At 35.7% G+C, this 26,095-nt stretch overlaps 1 protein-coding gene across 2 annotated transcripts in view; it reads right to left on the bottom strand.

The window, feature by feature from the left end:
- Positions 1-26,095, bottom strand: part of Grid2 (glutamate ionotropic receptor delta type subunit 2) — a 1,423,232-nt gene that overhangs the window by 527,438 nt on the left and 869,699 nt on the right. The gene's annotated exons all lie outside the window — the stretch shown is intronic.

The following is a 26,095-nucleotide window of genomic DNA, read 5'->3' as shown; positions in this document are numbered from 1 at the left end:
TCTGGAAAGTCCTCTGGTACCCTTAATATCTGAATGATCTCCATAGATCCTATTTAGTAATCTTAACAAAAATCAATTTATATCTCTTGAGATTAACATATGCCTTTAATGTAATTTCAGCTGAAGTCACAATGATGTTTTATCTGAAATTGAACGGCATAATCTTAAACTATACACACACATAATTAAATCTGAAAACCCCATGATAAAGAATATTTTTGTGCTCCTTATCTAAGCATGGGCATTTTGTTCTTAATAACATAGCATTTAGTAAATAAAATAGTCTATCCCTTTTCACACATACAGTGATGTTGCAAACAAAGCCATACACACGGTTACATTTTATATAACATATGTCCCTGGAGATATAATTCATTAAAATATAAAAGACTAAGTACACAATCTATGCTTTTGAAAATTCTAAGAAACTAAAATTGAAAAATAGGATATAAAATATAGTACAGATATTATTTGTTTAAATAAATATAATGGAACCTTCTTTATAACAGAAGTAAAACTGTCAGTTGAAAATTAATAGTTTGGAAAAATTACTGTAATTAAGGCAAAGCAAATGGACTAAATTTCTGCATTCAAAGAATACTTTTGAACAGATAACAGAAAGATGTCCCCGTGGGTACAACGAAAAGATCATTCACAGAGACAAAACAGCTGGAAGTCCATGAGAAGTGGCTTTAGGCCAAGAGCAGAAAAACAAGTTGAAGAACAAAGTCTCTGTCTCACCATAGGCAGACACAGTTGCTAAGACATATCATCTTTTTGCTGATGGGTGTGTAGTTATAAAGGGTACTAATATACATCATTAGTGGAAATGTGTAGCTTCCAAACCTTTTAGGCATGCAATCTATCAGCTTCTATTAAAATCAAAATTATGCATAACTTCAGCATTTCCATCTTTACAATATATTCCAAGTCATTCTATATACAATGTCATCATACTAAAATACTTAGATCAGGACTTTTGAAGTAAACAAAATTGCATCCAAAATCACTACCTATGAATAAGGGAAGTGATGAATATATTATAGATATTTTATTCTTTAACTTTATTATACAATAATTACAAATGCAAATTAGTACAGTATCAATGACTTAACCTCTTACAGAGGTTTCTGTGAAATAATTCTAGACATTAAAAATAAATCATCAATAAAATTTACAAGATTTTTGGTAAAATGGTAATGAACGTAATATATGTATATATATATATAGACAAGAATATGTTTATACATACTGTATATATACATCTATAAAGGTGTATATAAATATTAAAATACAAAAAGTAACACTATGCCTAATTTATTTTTGTTCCTCATTTACATTACTTTTACATGTATCATCTCTCTGTTTATGTGTGTGTGTTGGGGTGGGGTATGTGGAATCAGAGGACAACTTGTGGGACTGCAAAAGAGAATTTCTTTCACTTGGATTCTGAGACTTGAACTCAGTTATTCAGGCTAGACTGCAAACACCTTTATTCACTGATACATCTCACCAGAGCTAGTCTTGGAATATACCGTGAAAAGCCAAATATGAGAGGTAAGATGATAAAGGGATATAAGAAGTGAGTAAAACACTGAATCCAAACAAAAATGGCAGAAACCTCCTTTGTAAAAAATCATGTCATGTGGTGTCATCTATAAAAGCTGTGCATGCCAGTCCGAATAATGAAAATAAAAATAAGTAGATACTTATTTCTTAAATGTTATAGAAAATGTAGTAAGAATAGAAATCAGGAAAGGATGCTGGAAAATAATTCTCTATTTCTTTCTATGTTTAACATCTGTGAGCTGTCTGTATATATGTGTGTTTTTATCAAATCAAATGCACCTCTAATATTTTTAAATTCTCAAAATAAAGACTCACAGGTCCAGATACATGTGACACTTCATTTTCTTGGGCATCTTTCATAGAGTGAAAATCAGTACATTGAAGAAGTGTAGTGCCTCCTAATGTTGCTTTTATCAAACATCCAGAGCATTCTGCATTAGTCACATTTCTAGCACTGAAACCCATACCTAGGATGATCAACTTATAAAAAGGAAATGTTTAATTTTGGCTAATGAAGTTTCAGTCTGTGACAGACTGGTCACTTTTCTTTGAACCGGTAGCGAGGCATCATGTCATGGTGTAGACTGAGGGAGTGATAAACTGTCTGCCTCACGGTATTCAACAAAAGGGAGGCAGGGTACTAAAACCTCTCTAAGGTAATGTTTATAATCACCTAACTTCCTTGTACTATGCTTCAGCTCCCAATGTTTCCACCACTTGCCACTAGCATCCTTTCACACATGGACCTTTGGGGCCAAACTACTGGACATTCAATAGCATGTAATAGATGCCATTCATAGTCAATTTGTTTGGACTTGTACTGAATTAAGTCTTATAAAAAGTATGAAAGAGCTGTTTAGAGAAATTTTCTTTGCTTCAACTAATATTTTTCGTTCATAAATTTATTGTGACAATAGAGCCCAGTGGTTCACTGTGATTCTATTCTGCCAAAGTAGCTAATAGCTCATTGTCAAGCTACTAAGCCTCTTGACACCAGATTTACTACAGTGTTATGCAACACATAACAGGATCATAAATGAGCACTTATTCCTGACAAATATGTGTGATAAATTATTATTTGAAAAATAGCTTTACTCGATTTCCTAAAAGAATGTTTCTTTTTTATGATCACATTTTGACAAAAGAATGCATATTGTTTCATGCTTAATAAAACCAATACTCTATCTTTGTAGAAAAATTATGTGAAAGAATTTGGATCACTGTGAATCAGTAAAGAAGCAGAAAACTAGTCCAATATTTCAAAAAACCAAACTCACTTCTCATTTGAAGAAGTCCGGGATTTATATAATATGCACACATACATGAAAATTAAGCAATTACTGAAGGAAACTCAAGAAAACAAGTGAGTTTGGGAAATGCATAAGAAAGTTGTTTGAAAACCTTCAGTACAAAAAGTTAGAATATTTATGAGAAACACAAAATTGACCCCAGTCCAAACTTAGAATATATGTTAACATTTTAAAGAAAATGTGTATAAAAGTAAGTTGTCTCTTTGGTACGTTCCACAAATAGATGTAGAAGACAGAGTTCAGAGTCCAAATGAGTTATTTTCTTTGGACATATGGAACACCTGAAGCAGTTAAACTTCATTTACCCTGCAAGATGGTGCCCATCAGAGAGGAATGCTGGTTCTGCAAAGGGGCAGGTTGCCACCTGTCTGTCTGTAACAACACTGGAAGCACCTCAGGCACCGCATGCATGTATTTAGAACAAATTCTTTCATTTTGGACTAAGTGTCAAATACCCTGCTGACACTTGATATCAATGGAAGTCCTCCATTTGGAGGTAGCTCAGATATACACTATTGAAAATAGTGACTCCACAGTTATTGTATTGACGTTTGTACTCACCATGGTCCAACTGCATCATCATTACACAGTATCCTACTGGAAATAACTGTAAGCCTGAGCTGTTGGATGCAGTGCTCTGATGATAGCTGTATCCCTTTCCTGTTATAGCAAGTGCTCAGTGAAGAAAGCCTGACATCACCTGAGACATCAACAATAAAGTATGTTGAGATAAAATAGAAATTCTCTAAAATTAAAAAAATAGAGCTTTCTTGGCAGAATACACAAACAGAGATAAACTTTGCAAAATTCTAATGTGTGGATGATTTACTAGGTTCAGACAGCTTTAGTTGTCAGTCATTTGAGTTAATTTATTAGGGAGGGCAATAGGAAAGGGAATAACACTTAATTTACCATTCATTCCTTCTATTGTCTGCTCAGGACATGATGAGTTTTTGTATCTGTAATATTGACAGATCAATACTGATGAAACCGTAAAATATAGGAAACCCATCTTATTCTTATTTCAAGAATTGGCAATACAATATCAAACCAATCATTAAGGAATATAGCAAACATGTTCATTCGATAAACTTCATTCAGAATTTTACCTCTGCTAGTTTCACAGAGCATTAACAGTAACTATTTGTCTATGTTAAAGACATCACATGTTTGCATATTAACAAAACGTTTTAAATTGTCATTTGTAGAAACATAATTGAAAGCAAACCTTTTTATTAAAAATAGTTAAATTCTCTCCACCTCTTCTCATTTTTCAGTGTAATTAAAAAAATAGTTTTCTTTTCCTAGAATTTGCTCCCATGTATGGTCTCCCCCTGATGGGGGTTGGGCTGTCCTGGGAGTGCTGTTTCCATCTGCCTGCTGTGATGTTCCTGGCTGCCTTAGGTCAGTGCTCAATGCTGACTAGTGGAATCTCACCCATTTCAGGGAGGCTCTGGCTTCTTTGGCCAGGGCTGCAGGTAGTCTCAGACACACAAGCAATCCAGGCCGAGGCTGATGCATCCTTATCCTGCCTAACAGGTCCACTCCATGTTCTTTCATTAACAATAACAAAGTATAGAAGCATCTCTTTCGAAGTCTTTTCAAACCCTGGTACCAGAGTGGTTTTTTGTTCTTGTTGGTTTGTTTTTTGTTGTTTTGCTGTTGTTGCTTTTTTGCGTTTTGTTTGCTTTTTGTTTTCCTTAACATGATGAGTGGTTGTTCGGGTACCCAAACTGAAACATCAAGTCCCTTCGTTTTCTTTTTTCTCTTGCATAGGATGTAAGAAACAGAAACCGGGAGTTTAGGTTTACTCGAAGGGACCGCTAGAACTTTGTTTTTCTTATTTTAGCCTTCCCATAATCCGAATACAAAGGCAATTCCATCTACTCTTACACTGTCTATGGTAGAATTTAGTTCTCTAAATATTAACTTCAGTAGAATCAGCAACTTCATCCAAAATAAAAGTGAAATTTGGACAATAACTTAGCCATCAGGTCCAGTCTTACCGGGAGGAGCTGACCGAGTGATGGTAATATACGCTGAATGATCTCTCTGACCCAGTGCATGGTACCCTCTGCAGACACAAACACTTCAGGAGGCTTTTCCTGGTGGGAGAGCCCCCATCAGAGAAAAAAGTCTTTGAAAGGGCCTGGCTAACAGAGTGATTTTGTGTCAGGGACTCCTTTGTGCATTAGAGTGTGACAGTAGAGGAAGCAGGGTAGGAAGCGTTCTCTTGAAATAACCCACAGACAGGCAAGGTTGTAAGAAAGAATGGCACAAAGCAGGAGACGACATGCAGTTCTGAAAACCAGAGTGTAGAGTTAAGCTATAAAAAGGAAACAGAAGCTTTGAGCATAGCACTAATCTGAGACACACGACAATTTAGTCAGTGTGCTAATGCTGAGAATGAAGCCTTTGTGTCGTTTTCAGCGGTTTCATGTGAGCCTTCTTGGTTAATCCCTTCTCTTAATGGGCTCTCCTTGGTGCCACCACTCATTCATTATCAACAAGCCAGCTTTGCAATCACCTTGACTTCCAGCTTGCATGGAGCCGAGAATCTATTTTTACAGTGCACTCAGCCTTCTGCTTACACAATAGTCCCGTTGTATTTGTTTTTCACTTCACTCACAACATACTGCCGCGTTTTATGTAAATTCAAGGGCATATTCTCAGTATGCAAGGAAAAGTGTTTCTATTCTGATAGTCATTGCTATTTGAAATTTAGATACATTTAAGTACAATTTATAGCATGGCTCTAAAGAAATGATGCAGTTTATTGATACTTAAAACCTATTAAAATCTTAGTAAACAATAATTTAGGTAAAATGAAAATTACTTTCTCAGGATTTAGAACGATGTCATGGTAAATTCAATTCAAGGGTAAGATTTTGTTTCCAAGTCACATAAATTGGTTTGACTACAATTATATAGTCTTATTTCTATGGTAGTTGGGAAAATCACACTGTTACTCTGAACTTTTGACTTTCACATGTTCCAAATAGCCACTAAAGAAGAATGAATGGTATTTTAGCATTTGTAACTATTATAATTTTGTTAATTTTATCCAGAATTGTAAAATAGTTCTTAAAATTATGTCTGTACACATGTGTGTGGGGCAGGTGGTGTGAGAGTGTGTGTGAATATGCCTGAAGGTACTTGCAGAGACCAGAGGTGACAGATCCTCCACGAGGTAGAATTAAAGGTAGCTGTGAGCTATATAACATGAGTGCTGGGAAGAAAACTTGGTCTTTTGTGAGAGCTGTGCATGCTCTCAAATGTCGAGTTAGCTCTCCAGCATCCTTAAAAAAGTTTGTTGTTTGATTTGTTGTGTTGTAGAGGCAGAATCGCACTATGTAATCTTGACTGGGCTTGAACCCTCTATGTAGGTCAAGCTGGTCTCAGACTCATAGAATTCCATATGTCTCTTCCTCCCAAGTGCTGGGATTAAAGGCATGCACTGCCATGTCTGGCTTAAATAAGTTTTTAGCATTTTTTACTAACTTAATATTTATTTTCAGTCATGTTAGGAACTTTGAAATTACATTCTCATACAAAATTTATTTTTAGTGTTCAGTAACTATATCAAAGAGTGTAAAATCATTCATGTTGTAAAGATAGGTGAATGTCTACAATATCAGTTACTTGACATTGTTCTGACCTGCCAAGTTATACAGGCAAATTTGGTCTAATACTAGAGACAAAAACGTAGATAGTGACACTTCTATTTATTAATGTATGTTTTATCTTTCCTTTTCTGAGAAGTTTCATCTTATCTCTTGGACACAAATGTCAAAAACAGAGCATTGCTCACACCTAATGAAAGAATGGACCCCGAGTCTTATAGCATTCAAGGATTCCAACCATCTATAAAATAGCTGATTTTTCAAGTCAGGAAATCAGAGTGAGGTAAAAAAGTCACTGGGCGTACAACTACGTGATTTATATGGTATATATTTTTATTATGCCACAGTTTCTAGGGAAATGGTTCCTTTGTAAACATGTAATCATTGAGCATTTTAATTATCAAACATGGACTGTGAAAGAAAACACTGTCTGGTGGACAGTGAAAGGTTGTGCAGTCAGTTCTGTGATAAAAAATGTGTATATTAACTTGAACATGGTGATGTATGTCTGCAATGCCAGCATTTCAAAGGTAAAAGCAGAATTAATAGAAATTTAAGGCCATCCTCAGCTACCTAGCTACCTGAAGGAATGTCTACAAGTCATCAATTTACATAAGCACTTACTCATTTGCTCTTTCATTTGATATATTTTAGGTGTCACTTAGTTGATCAGGTATTGTATAAAGAATGAATTACATTTGAATTTTCAAGGAACAAGGTCTTACAAACACAAATACATGAAAAATGTACCCATGTTGATCCAAGTTTAATATATAATTGCATTATTTCTTCTATATAAGGTGTATATGATACAATTATATATTAATGTAAATAAGTTACATTAATAACTTATAGTCACTATACATTTCAACCACCTTCAAACAGTTATGTGGTAATGGGATTGATTGCAAATAGAGCCATTTTACTGTGGTTCATTTAAAAATAAGCCAATTGGCATAAAAAGCTTTGGTGACTTAATCTATTTTTTCTAATGCTTTTAACTTATACTTAAAAAAGGGAAAGACAAACATACAGCTCTGTGTTCATTTCTTCCCTTTGATGCAAATGAACCAAGATATTCTTCCATGGATACATCAGAGCAAGTACTTGAAGACATAAACATTAATAAAAGAAGACAAAAGACTGCCATTAAGAAAGTAGGAAATGGTAGAAAAATATGTTATCTTGTAAAGAACAGAAAATCAAACTAGATGTGAAAAAATGAATGTTGGTGCAAAAGTAATGAATGGTGAAGCATAACTATTAAATTTTTTAATACTTGCAACTAGACAGTACACCCAGTAATAGACTTGTATAATAGGAAATATTATAGGGATCAAGGCTCTCACCAATATTTAAGCTGCTGCCTAAGAATGGGTTTTGAAATCTTTGTGAATTTAATGTGCTGAAGTTTAGTGATTACTCACCTCCTTGCTCAGTGTCCTATAAGTGACTTGAAGCTCATGCTTCCTATATAGATTTTATTCATTAAAAAAGTGGGCACTAGATCTGAGTTAGATTGTGTGTGTTTGTGTCCCACTCTACCTAGCATAGCATTCTAGAGCTATAACTCAGGATTTGGAATCAGCACATAAATTCTCTAGAGCAACAGGCACTGTCTTCCACTACACATCCCCCAAGCTAAAAGTCCTCCACATTTAGAAATGCTTAACATGAGGTCTCTCTGAACACAATCACTCTACACAGTCAGACTTCTCACTTTCTTCTCCAGGGTCTAGACATATTACTTTCCATGACCTGTCCATACACATCTTCTTCTGAGACTTCCATTACCTGTCCATATACACATCTTCTTCTAAGACAGGGTTTCTTTCTCTCTGTGTGTTTTTTTTTTTTTTGGTTTTTCCAGACAGGGTTTCTCCGTGGCTTTGGAGACTGTCCTGGAACTAGTTCTTGTAGACCAGTATGGTCTCAAAATCACAGATGTCTGCCTGCCTCTTCCTCCCAAGTGCTGGGACTAAACGCATGTGCCACCACCGCCCGGCCACATCTTCTTCTTAACATGCCAAACCTACTCAAAGTCCCACATCCAATAGTCTTGACTCTCCTGCCTGCATCAAAAACTCTGGACATTGACTGGGACAAACCATAGCCAATCCCCAAATCAAATGTTCTTCACATATCATATCTAACCGTTCTACATAGTCATATCTATTCTAAAACTCCAGGCATGACACATCCTGAATACCACCCCACTCTCCTATGTTTACCTGACTTCAATTCACTTAATCTATTCCTAAACTCTAGGCCAACCTCTCTCCTGCCACAAACGGTTATGTACGTATCAGACTTATAACTACAAAACAAGTTCACATGCCCAGATCTCATTGTAAGAATATCAACAACATGAAAGATCAAGTCAGCATCTTCTCTTCAAAACCCACCTGTCCTATAGAAATATTTTCCAAATAGAATTACTTAGATGAACATTAGGACTCAGGATTTAGAAGAGCAATCATAAATTCCATCAAAGAAATCAAGAAGTTTAAAGAAGAAACACATCTCATTTAGCCTAATGTAATAGAGAAGAGGAGAAAACTTAAGGAGAATAAATGCCTGAGTGATGACCAAGAAAACAAAGAAATGAAGACAATCTGGCACTTGAGAAGGAAATTCAATAAGGAGATGAAAACATAGACGAGGACTCAAATTGAAACAGACAGAATTCAAAAACCCATTAACTCAACTAGAAATGCAAATAAAATCCTTGCCAGTAGAATGTATCAAGCAGGAGCTAGAATATTAGAACTTGAAGCTAAAGTATAGTACCTAGAACAAATAAGCAAGGAATATCAACAGTTTAATTAAACATAGAAAGGGAGCATGCAGAAAATGTGGAACACCATGAATGAAAATGAAACTTAGAATTATACGCAAGATGAGGGAGAAGAATCCCATGTCAATGATCTAGACTAGATATACAAAAAGACCATAGAAGAAAATTTCCCCAGACAAGGAAAGATAAACCTGTATAGAAACAAGAAGCACACAGAACATCAAATAGACAAGACATGAAGAGAAAATTTCCATGGAAAATTATAGTTGAAACACTAAGTACACATAACAAAGAAAGAATATTGAAAGCTGCAAGAGAAAAGAATGCTTTTTACATATAAAGGAAAACCCAAATAACAGTTGATGTATCAATGTATGTTTTGAAAGTAAAAAAAAAATGCATGAAACAAAGCATTCTAATTCCTAAAAAGATTATGCAACCTGTACTACTATGTTTAACAAAACTTTCTGCCAAAATTGAAGGAAAAAATTTCCACCACATAAACAACCTAAAACATTTTGAACCCAAACCTAAGGAAAATACAGTAGGTAGAAGTTTGGAAGGAGGAGAGGTGTAAGCATAGCAGAAAAAAATGTGGAAAGAAATACACTACCATAATTGCTAAAACACAAAATATCACTGAGAACACATTTAACACACACATTTCAATTATAACTTTAAATATCAGTGACATCAATTCTCTAATCATAAGCCACATACTGAACTAATGTATCAAGAAAGAAGATCCATCTATCTGTAATGTATAAGAAACACATCTTAGTTTTAAAGATAGGTATCACCAAAACACAAAAGCACTCCAAAAAAAATGGGATTAGCAAGCAAGCAAGCATTACTATAATAACATCTGACAAAATAGGCTTCAAACAAAAACTAATCAGAAGAAATAAAGAGGAACACTTCATTCCAATCAAGGGTGCAATTAACCAAGAAGACATTACTATCCTAAACATATGCACCAACGTCTGGGGCGTCTAATGTATAAAACATCTACAAGGGGACTCAAAGACAAAGATTAACATCAATTCAATAATAATAGGTGATTTTAGTACCATGTTCTCCAAATGACAGGTCATCTGGACAAAAGTAAACAGAATAATATCAGAATTAATTGATATTGATGTCTTAGATCAAATGGACTTAACAGATATCTACAGAATATCCCACCAACATTAATAACACACATTCTACTAAGCAGCACCATGAAGCTTTACTAAAATAGACCACATTCTGGGACACAAAACAAATACTTACAAATTCAAAAACATATACCTCATTCCTTGTATCCTACCTGACAATAATGTAATAAAACTGAAATTGATAGAAAACAAATCTCCAGTAACTTCAGAAACTCACAGAGATAATTAACACTTTACTGAATGATAAGCAGGTCAAAGAAGAAGTCAATAAAGAAACAAAATTTACTGGAACTAGGTAAAAATGAAACAATATAATAGAACCTCTGGAACACATTGAAAGCAGTCTTATTAGGGAACTTTATAGCTCTAAGTGCATATATCAAAAATTTTGATAGAGAACAAAACATAGCTTAGTGATGCAACACAGAAATTTGGAAAAATAAGAATGAACCATCCTAATTGATTCAATGGAGAGAAATAATAAAAATCAGAATAGGAATCACTGAAATGGAAACATAAACAACAATGCAAATAAGCAAACAATACCAACAATCAGCGAATTTAAGGGCAGGTTCTTTAAAAAGATGAAAACCATCACACCTTTGGTACAACTAATCAAAAGAAGGAAAGAGGAAGGACACAAATGAACAAACTTAGAAGTCAAAAGAGAAACCTTACAAAAGACACCAAGGAAATATATGATATTGTAAATCAATATTTTAAAATCTGTGTTCCATTAATCAGAAAAAACTAAAAATGGATGGATTTCTACATTCACCCAAACCACCAATATGAAACCACTAAGAAGTCAAGAGCTGAAAGAAAGAGACCTGTAACAAATAAGGAGATTGAAACAATGATTAAAAGTCTTCAGGAAAAAAAAGGCCAGAGTCAGATGGATTTACAGAAGAATGCTACTAAAAATTCTAATAATATCTATAGCCAATCCTTTTAAAACTATTCAAAGAAAAGAAATAGAAGGAACACTATCAAACTCCTTATATGAAGCCAGCACTACTCTTACACAAAATCAGATAAAGATACAAGAGCAAAACAAACAAACAAACAAACAAAAAACTATAGGCCAACAACTGTCATGAACCTACACTAAAAAATAATCAATAAATACTTGAAAACCGAATACAGACATACAACAAAATTATTATACACTACAATCACGTTGGCTTTATCCCTGAAGTGGAGAGATGAATCAACATATACAAGTCATTATGTAATAAACTGCATAAATGGATTTAAAACTATAAATTACATGATCATCTAGTAGATGCAGAAGAAGCATTTAGGAAAACCCAACATGTATTTATGGTAAGAATCCTATTAAATGTAGGTGTAGAGGAAAAATACATCAACAGAATGAAAGTTACTTCCAAAAAACCCAGAACCAACATCATTCTCAATGCTGTAAACTTGGAAGCAATCCCCTGAAATTGAGGTGAGACAGGGATGTCCCCTACTCTTCCCCTCACTGCCACTCCTTTTTAATATTGTTCTCCAAGTACTAGTTGAAGTAACAAAGTAAGAGAAGGAATTTAAGGGATAAAATAGGGAAAGGAGCCCTATTTACAAATGATATCGTACATAGAGATCCCAAACTTCTACAAGAAAATTTCTAGAAATGATAAACACATGAAGTTACATGGCAGAAAGCAGAATCAAATTGCACAATCAAATAACTTTCTACACACCAATAACAAATTTAAAGAGATGATAATGGACATATTCTCATCCACAATAGACTCAAAGAAAATAAAATGCCCAGGAATAAACCTAAGAAATGAAGGACCTCTACAACAATGTCTTTAGATTTCTGAAGAAAGAGATAGAAAAAGATACAAGAAAATGGAAAGACATCCCATGCTCATAGATTGATAGAAGTAATAATGTGGGCTGACCATTTTACCAAAAGCTATTTGCAGATTCAATGGAATCCCAATTGAAATCTCTATCTTATTCTTCTTCATAGAAATACAGGAAAAAAAAGCTATCCTAAAATTCACATGGAACCACAAAATACTCTGAATAGCTTTTAAAATTCCTAACAAAAAGAGTAATTCTAGAGGAGGGATTACCAATTCTTACAATACATTACTCTGCCATAGTAATAAAACATTATGCTATGACCACAAAAACAGACATATAGACCAAGAGAACAAAATCAAAGACCGAACCATGAACAATTTGTAATTAAACTACTTAATATTTAACAAAGATGACAAAAATTAGATGGTGCTGAGTAAACAACATGTCCACATGTAGAAGAATCAAATTAAACTTATATCTATCACACTATATAAAAGCTAATTCTAGGCCACGTGGTGGTGGCACAGACCTTTAACCCTAGTACTTTGAATGCAGAGGCATGGAGCCATGTCTACAAGAACTAGTTCCAGGAAAGCCTCCAAGGCTACACAGAGAAACCTTGTATCAAAAAATAAAAAAAAACCAGAACAATACAGCTAATTCCATATGTATTAAAGACCTAAATATGAAGCCTGACATAATGAAACTTCTAGGAGAAAACATAGGCAATATCCTACATGATACAGGCATAGGAAAAAAGTTTCTGAATCTTTGCTGGCTACATATCAGACAGAGGATTAATACTCAGAATAGTCAAAACTAAGAGTGAAAAATACAACAAATAAAAAAAGCAACCACCGTGAAAAATGGGGCTGTGTCCTAAAGAAGAAAAAAAATAGGTAAGAAATATCACACACACACACACACACACACACAAATGGTCAGTGTCTCTAGCAATGAGATACATGCAAGTCAAAACAACTTTGAGATTTCACCTATTTTCCAAGTATTCATATGTGAGTACATCTGGAGTACATTTAGAGTTTGGAGTAACTGTGGAAGCTTGAAAAATAAAAAGGAACATTCTAAGGTTATGGGGTTTGAAGACCAATCAAAAGGAGAAAATCAGGGTAAAAGTGAAATGACAGAGGACATGGATCAACGAAGACTCTTTAAGCATGGGGAGGAAGATGCATATAGAAGGTGGGAGGAGGGTAAAATGACAGTAAAGATGTCTGGCAAAGCCATCAGGAGTCACATTATTAACTACTTTTTAAATTTTATTTATTTATTTTTCAGTTTAAATTTAGATAAGAAACAAGGTTGCTTCACAAGTCATTTCCAGGTCCCTCTCCCTTTCCCTCCCCTCCTCCCGTGCCCCCCAACCCCCCCATTATCCCCTCATTTCCCCAGGGAGGGTGAGGCCCTCCATGGGGGTGTCCATAGTCTGTCATTTCATATAGGGCAGGGTCTAGACCCTTCCCCAAGAGTTCAGGGTGAGAGTGCACCTCACATTGTTGTATGGGAGTCCAAAGTCCATGTGTATACTCGGGATGGGGTACTGATCTGCTGCCCAAGGCTCAATAGATTACCTAGGCCTCCTCAATGACACTCACATTCAGGAACAAAAACTTCAATACCATACAAAAGAAGTGCATTTTTAATTTGTTGATTAGAGCCATTCAACAGATCTCAAAACACAGTCTGTTGTTATTACCCTTGATTGTCTCCAAGAAGAGTAAGGCAAGTTCCTGTTTCAAATGCCACCTTGGACTTCAGAAAGAGGACTCAGAGGCTCCTGAGCTGAAACTGACCTGAATGAATCCTTCCCAAGGTACCATAGCATAGAACATACCAGGTAAGTTTCTAAATGAGGGAAGCAACCCACAGTTCTATCCAGCCATGATGCCTATGAACCACAATAGTGATCACCATGGCATAACTCTAAGGCTGTAGCAGTGGCATCATACCTTGGTGGTGACCAACAGCTTTGTAATTGGACTTCAGATACACTCAGCAAGAAGGAAAAGCATGCCTGGTATTAGAAACTGACCCAGCTATTCAGTGTTAATTAAATTATGGATATTGGAAGAGAACCCACAACCACCACTTTTCTAAACCAGAGTAATACCTAATAATAATCTACAAACATTTGTCCTTCCACCCACAGCTGAATGTAGTCCTAAAGAAAACTCTCTGTGTAACAGATGAAGACCAACACATAAAACTGTAGCTAATCAAACTGCAGAGTTGTGGAGTCTCAATGGATACATGTACAAAACAACACCCACATTTAGGCTCAGGGGATATTGCCAGCAAAGGGGTGGGAGAGATTGTAAGGGCCAGAGAATCACAGAGTCTGTGAGATTGTGTCTCCTAGTAATGCCAGAAGCTACACCCATAACGTCTCACTTAACATAGCTGCCTAAATATGAGCTGAATAAGGACACCAATAGTCATGCTAATGTAGCTGGGGAAGGCTCCTGGGGTCTCAAAAAGGCAACTGAGGAATGTTTTGAGTGGGAGGAATAGTCATCTTTAGCAAACCGCACACCAACTGGTCACCTAATACCAAACATTCAGCCTTTAAAACATACATACATCAACATTATACAGACTCAACTGGTTATATAAAGGGATATATATGCATATATGTACGTATGTATACACATATGTGTATATAATGTAAGAGTAATTAATGTGAAAAGATGCCAAAATTTAAAAAATAGCAAGGAGAAGTTTAAGGGAAGTTTGGGATAAAGTGAAGGAAGAAATTCTGTAATTGTATTATAAACTATAAAATATAATAAATATTTAGCATCATACATATATATTCTCATGGTTCATTCTCATTCTTGTTCCATTTTTGGAATTCTGTGTTTATTTCACAATGTTCACAGAATCCCAAGAATCTTAAGTTAAGTTAGTACTTAGTAACTTATTCTGAACAAAAATTTGGCAGGATTTATATACAACATGTGTCCAAGGAGAGTTTGAGTTAGTGTGAACAAAACATCTTTGATCATAAAGGGACCTTTGGGGCACATTTGACTCTCATGGCTATGTTTGATGAAAGAATCTATGATAATATTAATAACATAGCATACATCATGACCAGTTAAGATTAGATAATGCCTTTCCATGTGTGGTGCACACTAATTTCAGAAATGTTTTCTGTCCGGGAGTGGTTCTGTCTGGGTACTGTGTAAGCCTCTGAACTACCTGAGGTCATACTTTTTAAAAACTGATCATATGCTGTATTTAAGCAAAGAGACACTTAAGAAATTAAGTTTCTCTGTTGAAAGTAGCTTAAATGTGGGGACCTACCAAAGGTACAGAATCAGTCTTAGGAGACAATTTTAAACAATTTGGCACTTTGATGAAGGAAAGAAACACTCAACTCCTCTCTGTCTGCTTCTTTTCTATTCTGCTACCCACCAACAGAATGAAACTGTCAAAGATACATTTTGCATTATTCAACTTCCATTGTACATTCACATTTCAAATGTTGTGCTAAGAATTCCCAAAGCTAGCTTTATTTGCTTTCTTTTTAGCACCCTAGTTTGTAGAATACATTTGGGGAGCACTCAGTATGGCTACTTTCCCTAAATTGACTCCAGCTGATTGCATTGCCAGTTTCTGTGTTTTAGTTTTATAAGTCTTCTCTCTGAAACCTCTGCTAGAAATACCATGAACTCCATTCTCCCTCATCCCAAGGCCCAGCTCTGTTTTATTTTCACTAGAGGACTTATCATCAACTAAATATGTATTAAGGGTGTGTGTGTGTGTGTGTGTGTGTGTGTGTGTGTGTGTCCCCTGTAGATTATGTTCCCTGTTCCTGCCAGCAGTCCAGCAGTGTTTGCCACATACTAAAAATCCAACATTTGTTTATAGTTATTTCTTCTTAGACCAGATTACCACAAAACGAAAGAAAAAAAGACAAGCAGGTTTATTCCAAGTAATATCTGATAGAAAACAAACTTCTTTTGAAGCAGTTTAAACTGTAGTATTATCAGAGTTGAATAATTCGTGTATTTCTTTTTTTTTTTCTTAATTGCCATGGCAAAATGAAAGCATCTCGGGGAACTATCTTCTTTTTTTTTTAATTCATGTATTTCAAAATCAGATTTTTTGTAAAATTCTTAAAGAGAAAACTGTTGACTGCTATATAATCGATGCATCTCCTCCTCAAAAATTAACCAGATAATAAAAAATCTTGGTCCTTTACTAAGCCACAAAATTTGAAACACACACTTGAAAAGGAAGATGTAAATCTAGTAGCCAAGAGAATATAAAGTCATAAAACAAGATTTATTAAGACTAAAAGATTACAGAATCATGAAGAGATTAAGACATATTCTTGGGGAAATTTATTAACTATTACATTCTACGTTTTTTTCTTAGAAAATCTTTTCAACCACCTAAGATGATATTTCTTTGCAGCCTGACTTTTTGATAATTCAGAAGCCTAAGAAAGCACAAATGACATCAAAATTGAACTCATGTATGGAGCTTCTTCACGTTTATTCACATAGAGTTTACTGAGGCTGAGCAATAGCAATCCTTAATAAATGGAGCAATGCCTTGAGTATCAAATTGCCAGCGAGAAGTGCATGCAGTATGACAACTTGGGAAGATAGCCACAAGCTTGCAGCGGGAGCCTGATTAATTACACCATCACTACTCAAGCCATATGTTCTCGTTCAGTTTTTATTCTTTGCTATATCAACCTATTGCAACTAATAGTTTAGAGAATCTTGTAATAGGTACTTCCAATTCCAACTTTCCTTCTTGGCACATAACTTTTGCAACTCACACTCAACATTTCTTTCTCATAAATTTGCAAACACTCTCTAAGTCCTTACTACTCTTTAGGGCTTCTTCAATGCATCCTTTACATTTCTGTCATCTACAACATCTTTAATCACTTAAGCACTTGTCACCCAGTGCATAATTCAAACTTTGCAGTTTAGCATACAATGCCCTTCACATTTTCAGCTCTTTTTTTTAGTCACATTTATTTCATTCACTTTATATGCATCACAGTCTTCACACAAAATTTATTAGAGTTTTGCATTTAATTTGCTGCCATGTTTTGGAAACATGTAAGTCCAATAAAGCACATCTAAAACTAATAAGACTGTCATTTGTTTTGTTTTGCTTTTTCTCTTTTTTTCCTTCCTTCCTTCTTTCTTTCATTCTTTCTTTCTTTCTTCCTTTCTTTCTTTCCTGAGACAGGATTTTACGGCACAGCCCTGCTATCCTAGAACTCTCATGTAAAGTGGGTACAGATTCATATAATTAGATTAGAAACTCGCATCACACGATTCTTTCCAATTATAGTTAAAGATTAGTTTTATACTTCAGTATATTCTGGTATAATACCAGGCAGAGCTTGTCAACATCTCAAATTGCCTAGGATTATTTACTTACAGTTTAATAAGTGAGCTTCTTTCAGCCTTAGAGAGATTTCAAATTAATAGCAGGAAATTTCAAGGGAACAAACCAGGATATACTAATACCACACACAGATTGTAAATATAATCTTATTTTATGAACTAATAATGGTCAACATTTTGTGGATTTATAATGTGTCTAAATTGAGTAATACACAGCTGAGCAATTAATTTCATCACACATTTTAACAAAGAAATTTGACTAAGTATATGTTTAGTATGAAATTTATTAACATTTAATTTTATATTATTCATTTATTATAAGTATTTAAATATTTTTATAATAAGTATCTAAATACGTTCATCATAAATGAAACAGGACATATTATGAGGTTATATAATAGTTTGATATTTAATTAAAGTTTAGTCATACAAAAGTATTTAATTAATTGTTTGACAATGATGGAAAATTATCAAAAGGCTCAAAAACCATTGTTGAGGAGGCTGGAGAATGACAATGGTTGGGAGAAATGAGATTGAGGGCTTATAAAGTTGGAAGATTAATAGTGAAATAGAGTTTTTAATTTGTAACTTTAATAAGCTACCTACTAATTTTCAAAGCCAATGAAACCCCTATTCTGCCCTCAATTACCTTTAAAACATTGACATATCAGGAGGAAACAATCTTGAAATTCCTTATGAAAAGTTACTCATCTTTGCTATGATCCTATAGAGAGATTTCTTCTTCACAGTTACAAAAATCCTTTTTCTCTATGTAAAATGCTTCTTAATCCTGAAGCATATGAGATATTTGAGGTATGTTATATATTTCCATTGAATATTCATCAATAAGTTTGAATGGAATTAATTATATCCTTCATCCTGAATTGATTTTCTGAATTATTCAGTGGTCTGCTATACTTGAAATTCTTGCTGTTCACTTTGTCACTATTTCTTTCACCCATCAGGAGTGACATTCTTTAGGACTAACACACAGAATGCCATTCTATCTTTAGAGATTAATCTTTATGTTTCGTAAAAATCACGACTTTAGTACTTGTCTTTGACCTCAGGTTCTATATTTTGGATGCCTGTCAAATATTTCTGTTTAGGCAGCACCCAACGACACAGAGTTCTCAAAAGTTAAAATTATTCTTTGAAAACCAAGTTGCTCTCTATTTTTGCTTTTCATTTTTATGTTTTTCTTACAGGAATCTACTGTTGAAACTTGGACTGCTTACTGACATTTTCTTAATTGCATTTATTTTCTCCCATTAGCAGAGTGTCTATGTTGACTGTGTGTTTTTAATATTCCACTTCCATAGTAACTATCTCTCCCTTTCCTGGCTACTGATACCATAACTCCTATCCTTACCATCTTCTATGTCTGGCAGTGGCCATTCCCTCCAGCGTTCTTTCTCTTTGTAATCTGTTTCCCATGAGACTGAGTGAAAGTGCAGAGATCTGTCACCTTAATATGTGTGACTTCTCTCATCAATTATAAACATCATGTCCAAAGTCAGCCACAAATTTATATTCTGTGTTCTAGAATCCTAGTAATTTTACAGTCTCATTTCCCACTATTTCCTATTGAAGGACACTTAAATCCGTGGTTAGGAAACGCATTGTAAAGGGCTCAGTAGTAAATATTTCAGGGTTTGTGGTCCCCATGAGCTATAAAACGTCTCTGCTCTAGACTCCACCATTTTAGGAAAAAGCAGCCACAGGACTGAGCAGACACAGCTACATTCTAAGACACTTCACTGAGTATCAGGATGGGCCAGAATTTGACAGCAGCACAAAAAATTAAAAACCCAGAGACAGACATTGTGGTTCATCTTAAAGGTGAAGATCTGAAAAGGAAAGCAGCTGATCACTAGCATTTACCTCTACCTCAGACAGAATGGACGATCCACAAGTCCTCCACTATGACTCAGACAGTAACCTCTCTTCAGCATGGCTATAGAATCCTGAGACTTCAATGTCTTCTTATCCTCAGTGTGGCAGGACAATGAATCCTGAGACTGAGCCTGCTGAAGACTTGATCCTGTCTTGTATACCCCCCTAGTGCTGGGATTAAAGACATGTGATCCCAAGTGTTGAGATCATCTTTGTATGAACTGTTTTTCTTTAGGACTAGATCAGATTTGTATAGATCTGGGTGACCGTCAACTCACAGAGATCCATCTACCTACGTCTTAATCTTGAGTCCTAGGATTAAAGATGTATACCACTACCTCCTAGCTTCTGGTGCTGGGATTAAAGGTGTGTGCCTCGCTTCTATGTCTTGTGGCTGACTTTGTTTTTCTGAATCCTCAGGCAAGCTTTAGTAAATCATAAATAGTATATCACCACAATTCCCCCTTTTTGTCTAATAAAAAAGAAGGCTACAACTGACATAAGAAAACTGCATACAATAGTATATATAATATATACAGGCAATAATTTCATCAGCAATGTCTAGTTAATTTTCATTTGATAAGTTCAGACAAAATATCTAGTCTATTTGCATTTGACAAATTCAGAGAAAATACTTTACCTGTATCTAATCTAGTCAGATTAATTTGAGTATTTTCTCCAGATGTGTCTCACTTTCACCTTCTCACCCTATATACTGCAAAGGGTGCACTCTTCTCTGATCATGAAAGTGCCCTGTGTGGCTTGATCAGTCACCTGAGCCTTGGTTACCCTTTAATACACATTATAGTTTCATAATGGTTCTCTTTTCTTGGAAAGGTCAATACTCTCTCCTTCTGTTCATTTATTCATTCACAGAATGCTTTAACAGAAGCTCACTAGCCAGACAGTATGACAGGCACTAATGACAAAGAAGATGAGTAGAAAATTTAGGGTGACAAGTGTTGAATGAATCAGAGTAGTATGGGGACAGAGTCAGGTGCTGCATTGAAGGGGCTTCAGTTTAAGACACAATAAAAATATGGTTCTCCTAGCTTGTATTTGGCATTTAATGAATTTCTCAATTTAGACATCAATACTAAGGAGTAGTTATGGCATAAATACATTTAAAATTATCATTACATTTTAGACTTGTCATTTTATAAGACCTATAAGAACTTTGAATATTTATTAAACTACAAGGCTATTTTAAAAAATACAGTTGAAAGCTTTAAAGACAAATAGCAAACAGTTTGTGATTTTTTTGTTACAAAACTAAATTGAACTGTCTCAAAAGTTGAAAACCTGTTTAAAATATAATGAAAGAAAGAGGACATAAAGTGCACCATTGTTGATCTTCTAGAGTTAGCAAACTACAAACGTGCTTCAGCCTGCCTGACTCCCTTACATTATGCTATTGCTTTAACTTCAAGTTAATAGACACATTATTTACAAATATTACTTATAGGTGAATAATAAAAATCTTAAAACAAAACAAATAAAAGGATTTTTGGCAAGAATGAGATGGTAAGTAGGCTTGCTTACATAACCATATAAAGAACTAGATTGTTACAGACATCAGTGATGGAGGATAACCAGGTGTGTTACTGTGTCATCCTTTCCTCAGTAAGTAGACAGACATAGAATATGCTTAGGATGTATTTAAATTCCATTTTCTTAGTAGAGTTTTTTATGAGAATGTGTTGGTGGTCAGTGAAACAGAACTTATTAGAAAAATGCTTTAGTTAAGCATATAATTAAAAGGTATAATTTAAAATGGACAAGTTTATTTTTTTAAATTCTAAAACCTTGTTTCATTTTCTGTTTAGCAATGTATAGATTTTAACGATAAGCCTGTATATATATATATATATATATATATATATATATATATATATATATATGAGGAAGACTACCATACACAGGATAGGGATGTCATATGCTATTTTATTAGGAAGAAATCACTTACACTAGAAACTGAGGAACCAAGGTCAGCACTCCGTTGCTCTCTGAGAAGCAACCGGAACCCCAAGAGAGGGCAAGTGCCCCTCTCCTAAGCCCATTATTCCACAAGCCCACACACACCTGTTGCCACGCCCAACACAGGCCTGGTCAGCAGCACAGATGCTTAGGTATCTACCTACATATAAGTTTTTTGTCAAATTTTGTTACAGATTTTACAGTTCTTTAATCACAACCAAGCAATTTAGAAATCCTGAGATAAACACTGTTTTTACATAATACTCTTAAAAGATTTCTTGAGAACAAAGTATAGAGAACTCAGAGAATAAATGCTTTAGGAATGGAAAGTTGTAGAATCTTATAGATTATAGACTTTAGGATTATTTGCTTGTTTGGTGGTGGAAGTTGTTACAATTTTGGATAATTTGGAGTGTGTTATCCATTGTACTATACTGTGATCATGCAATTTCAGCAAGACAGAAAGGCTTTTAGAAAATCTCTTAATCTGAGAAAGGAATTGAGTCTGAGGAGAAAAGAATGATGGGTCCAAAAATGCACTCCTCCTAGTGAGGGTCCCAATAAACTACCTTCCAGAGACATTTAGGAAGGAATCTGAGAGACAGGAGGGATAAGGCTGTGGAGGCCCAGAAGGACTTAAAGAAGCTGCAGGACTGAGGCAGCTCCCATGGGGATGCTAGGAAGTTCCACAAAGAGCAGGGAGGGGCTGTGAGGGAGCAGAGGGACTAGATTCTTTTCTTATTTTATATAATTTATTATATTTGTGAATGACTTTTTTTGATGTTTGGAGAGAGGAATACAAATGAGCCCATGCTGATGTTCATGAGTTTCCCTGGCTGACCAAGAAAAGGTAACTGGCAGCAATTTAAAATTGAAACATTAAAAGTTGGAGGTGGTGTACATTTCCATAGTGGGAAGTTATAAAACTACTCAACAACAGAGCTATAGACAAGATTAAAATTAAGCACCAGAGACCTAGAATAGAACTAAACAGGATGGGCGAACAAAAAGTCAATGTAATGATGTCTAAGGATATTCTGCTATACTCAAAGATTGGTGCCTAGCTCTATTGTCATCAGAGAGGCTTCGTCTAGCAAGTGATGGAAACAGTTGCAGATCCACAGCCTAACATTAGGCCAAGCTCTAGAAATCCTGCTGAAGAGAGGGAAGAAGGATTGTAGGAGCCAAAGGGGTCAAGGACCTAACAAGAAAACCCATAGAATCAACTAACCTGGACTCATAGGAGCTCACCAATACTGAACTGACAACCAGAACGGTAAGTTTCAACACAACATTGGTTGAGTAGGGTAAGAGCAAGCTTTCTGGTGTACCAATGTGACTTTTGTAGTAAAGTAGACAAAGCTCCGTGGTGACACCCAGTAGAAGGGGAGAGACAAGTGGTTAGAGCAGGTAGAGGAGGAACAGCTGGGGAGGTGTACTGTGAGAGGCTTTTAGAATGAAACGTGTTCCAATCCAGGCCGAGGAACAGTGCCTTAATAGTTACAACTACCCTCGTGGTGGGGCTCCTAAGGATACACCATGAAAGACTCTAGTAAAGTACCCTTTATCTGTGTGTTAAGGTACAGAAACACCCCTACCCCCACACACAAATAAATAAATTTAATTTAATAAATGTCAAAAGAAAACATGGAGAGAAATTCCAGAAGTTCTGAGTGAGCATAAAAAAGCATGCTCACTGTTTATAAGACTTAATTCCATTCAGGTGATGATAGTTCCCAAATTGTTCTACTGATTTAACATGGTGCTTATCAAAAGCCTAGACTGGGCCAAAATTAGCAAGCTAGTATTAAAATCCACATGGAAAGGAACTCAGAAGGGACTAAGCAGTGTTAAAAGGGTGGTAGAAAACTGGAATAGCTCCATATTCTGAACTCAAACTTAGCACAAATTGGAATGCTCAAGATGGTGTGCTATTTATTGGCCTCCAGTCTGACATGTAGCAATGCTGAAGACCTGAGCTTCACTTTTACAGCAGAGTTCATTTTAACAAGGCGCAAAAGATATCTCCATGAGTAGAGAAGAGCTTTACAACAAGTGTTTTACAGCATTTGGAATTCCACATCAAATAACAGCGCGGGCTACTCTTCCACATGTTATGGTGTTGAAAATAACTCAAAAAGGCTCATAGAGCTAAACGTGGAAGAAAACTTGTAAAAATTGTAAGATTCAAGTGAAAAATCATTGTTTTTTTGGTATAGTAGTTCCTTATATATACCAACATATCCATCTATAAAACAAATGGAATGAGATGACACTGTTTTTTTTCCTATCCAAACTAGCAATCTTATTTTATAAATGATGAAGTAAACAGACCTCCTGCCAAGTTGGAGAATGCTAGCTGATTAGCAGCCTAAATTTCATCTGCTGCTGCAATCCCTCAGTCCTGGGTAATTCCCTTTCTCCCTAACATTCCTCATAAATGTAACATATACAGATGTTCTAAAGGCTGAGTTGTGGATACAATATATCTGAAGGGACATAGTTCAGGTTGCTATGTAATATAATCGAAGGTATTGGAACAGAATTGTGTACACGTGCACACATGCATGTATGTGTGTGTGTGTGTGTGTGTGTGTGTAGAGAGAGAGAGAGAGAGAGAGAGAGAGAGAGAGAGAGAGAGAGAGAGAGAGAGAGAATGTTTTCTCATAAGTAAAAGAATTGTTTTCAAGCTAAAACCACAAATTTAGTACAGGAAGAATTTACCTTTCAGTTTTGCAGGTCAGAAAGTAAACTATTTGGTATTAAATTTTTCCTACAGAGATCAGAAATAGAATTAATTTAGTTTTGAATAAGATGTAAAGAGATATTATTTTTCCTATTATATAAAATAAATATAGATGTATAGTTTGTCATTCTTTTATTTTTGTGAGAAGAAGTGGCTATGTAATAGGCTATACTGAAATTCTTGATTCTTCTGCTTTCAGTTCCTGGGTGCTGACATTATATGTGTTACAGTGCTACAAAAATATTTCTTTATGTTGCCAAAGCTAGGCCTTCTTTGGATAGAAATAAGTGAAACAGAAATACAGCCTACCTTTTTTGTTGTTGTTTGTACGTTTGTCTTTTGAGGCAGGTTTTGAGCATTGTAGCCTGTCCTGGAACTCACTCTGTATACCAGGCTGGCCTAGAACCCTCAGAGCTCCTCCTAACTCTGCCTCCAGAGTGCTGGGAATAAAGATTTGAGCCAACAATGACAGGCCACCCTGCCTTCTTAAAGGATGAGAAAAGAAAATAACCATTGAAGATGACAGATAAGCAACTGCAGTTCACAACCCCCCTTTAAAGAAAAGACTTCAGCAGTAGGGAAATCCTAATGGCACCTATGCAAAATAGAGATGATTTCAAAGGATGGGAGGGTTTTCCTGAATGTGTGCTTTAAACATAGGGAGCAATGTCTGCTCTGCTTTCTAAACAAAGGACATCTTTTCTTATAAGTAACACAAATGTGATCTAGTCAAGGTTCACTGCAAAGCAAAAGAATGGAGGAAGTGAAAATTGCCTCCCTGTTCTGCCCATCTCCTGGGTGATGGCTGTGTTAAATTTCAAATGGCTGAGGTGACTGCTTAACATTTCAAAGCATCCTTCAACACCTGCTTCTTACTGGTAATGGCTGACAGACCCCATCCTCTCTACCCTGAACTTTCCAGGGGTTGGGCTGTCCTTTCCACAGAGGTTCTTCCCTACTGATCCAGTCTTCTGGTTACCTCTCTCACTCCTCTAGCTGCCCTTTGCTCCTTTGACCTCCTGGTTGCTGCACCTGGTTCCCCTTCCTCCCCTCTCCTTTTCTGTCTACTGTCTCACATGGCTCATGGTTCTGACCACTCTGGACTCTCCAAGATGTACCTGACTCTGCCTCTGCTCTCCTGTTTATCTACAGTAAACTTTCTCCTCCACCATACCTGGGAGCAGTAATGTTCTTCCCTTCTCTTTCCTTTTTCTTCCTTCCTTCCTTCCTTCCTTCCTTCCTTCCTTCCTTTCTTTCTTTCTTTCTTTTTATTTTTCATTCAGGCTGAGCATGGAGTAGCCTCCACACTGTTCTTCCCACTCCCACCATGGCTTATCTGAATTACTGATCAGCCAGAATGAGGTCATTTTATATTATTTTATATTTCAGCTAAGGCAAGCAAAATCCCATTGCTTGCCCAGGTCTTCAAGTCTCGACTCATTCAGGCTGTGAAAGGATCATTAGTGCCATTTCTATGTTGACTCCACTCTAGTCCAATGGCCCTTGTCTGTATAGCAGTGACATAGAGCTCCCTCCAAAGTACCCCAAGAATAAGCCGCATGCTAACCAGGACCATAAGAGATAAGTAAAATTTATGATGTAGGATTCTTTTATTTGTTCTCCAAGACTGACCTACAATTGGGTTCTATTCCCATAATGAAAGGAGACAACCCTGATTTACATCCTAGTCATTAGGTCAGGTCCACCCCGCAAAGAAAAAAACCTCTAACAGGCAGCTCAAGGAGGCAGTTCAAGATCACAGTCATTACTAAGTTCTGGTCTGCCATTAAGTACCCTGTG

The sequence above is a fragment of the Mesocricetus auratus genome, unplaced genomic scaffold (genome assembly GCF_017639785.1).
Source record: "Mesocricetus auratus isolate SY011 unplaced genomic scaffold, BCM_Maur_2.0 Super-Scaffold_100676, whole genome shotgun sequence".
NCBI lineage: Eukaryota > Metazoa > Chordata > Mammalia > Rodentia > Cricetidae > Mesocricetus > Mesocricetus auratus.
Note: the sequence above shows the minus strand (reverse complement) of the source record. Positions and strands in the feature narration are given on the sequence as shown.